Raw genomic sequence first — 1,301 nt, 5'->3', positions numbered from 1 at the left:
AAAAAAAAAATGGGGCTCATCCCCATTCAGAACGGTTGTGCAGATATGGTAATTAAAGTAGTTGCAACCCAGAACATCACTTTTGACTAAAGTCATCATATTTACATGACAGACTGGTTTTTGCATGACCGTTATCTCTAGTGGCAATTATATATGCATGAGGAGATTTCACTACTACATTTCTACCCTTGGACTATGAAATTCAAGATTCTGCCTATTTAGTTACTAGAACTTGGGATAGATTTGCAACAGATTTGTAATAGGCAATCAACTATTTATGAAAATTAGACACTCAATAAAAGATGGTGTCATGGATATTCATTAATTTCATGTTTTCCTTCTATGAGGAACACCCAGACACCTGACCCTTGCTAGAGACTTGGGGCTCAAACTGAAACATAGCTGTCATGTGGGTAGTTGAAATGTCAATGATAGGTGTAAAAACTAGGCCATATACAGCAAAGGGAGCCATGAGAATTAATTAGTTCAGCCAGAGGAAGCGACTTTAAAGAACTGAGGCCCGAGGATTCTTCTGCTAAAGTCAAGTAGAGAACCAGAACATCCAAAATGAAAGAATATTTCCCTGCGGGTAAATTTGGAGTGGTTTGCTATACACCCACACTTTGAGACATTTATAAACTGTAACAGGAAGAAATCCTCTTTCAAAAACATTAGGAATTTTGGAAGTGGGAATAAGATGTACAATTAATTGAGAAGAATTCTACCCATTTTTAAGTCCCTATCAAAATCTTCATTGTATTTGTAAAATGTGATTGAGTGCCTAACCCCAACTGCTAATAGTGTCCCTCAACACTGACCAAACGTGGAGATTTTTCTTGCCTTTTCTTTTGCTTTCTTCTCTATGTTTTTTTCTGATTCCCACTTTGCTTTGGTAACAACACATAAAGCATCTCTTTCCTAGAATTATATAAGCCCAAATCTCATTTGCTGATTTCGGGGCCATTCCATCTAAATCCTCTTGTTCGTTGTTTTTGTGGTTGCTGCTGTTATTGTTGTGAGCTCATTTTGTTTTTAGAGTTTTTATGTTGTTTTGTTCTGTTCTTTGGTTAGTAGAAAGGAGGGGAGGAGGGAGGAGGCTTGAATGACACAAACTGATTTCTTTGTAGTTGAAGAGATACCTGCATGCCTGCTTATTCTTACTGAGACCATGAGACAAATAGACCTTTCTTTAGTTCTTAAAAATAAAGCTAGCCCCAAGGACATTATTTTTACAAAGTTACAATGTGGATTTTCTTCTACTACATAAGTACTTTTTTCTATTTAGCCCTGTGGGAAATTTT

This window comes from Condylura cristata, unplaced genomic scaffold (assembly GCF_000260355.1).
Source record: "Condylura cristata isolate star-nosed mole 26May11 unplaced genomic scaffold, ConCri1.0 scaffold00001, whole genome shotgun sequence".
Classification (NCBI taxonomy): domain Eukaryota; kingdom Metazoa; phylum Chordata; class Mammalia; order Eulipotyphla; family Talpidae; genus Condylura; species Condylura cristata.
The sequence above is the reverse complement of the archived record's forward strand: the minus strand, read 5'-3'. Positions refer to the sequence as shown.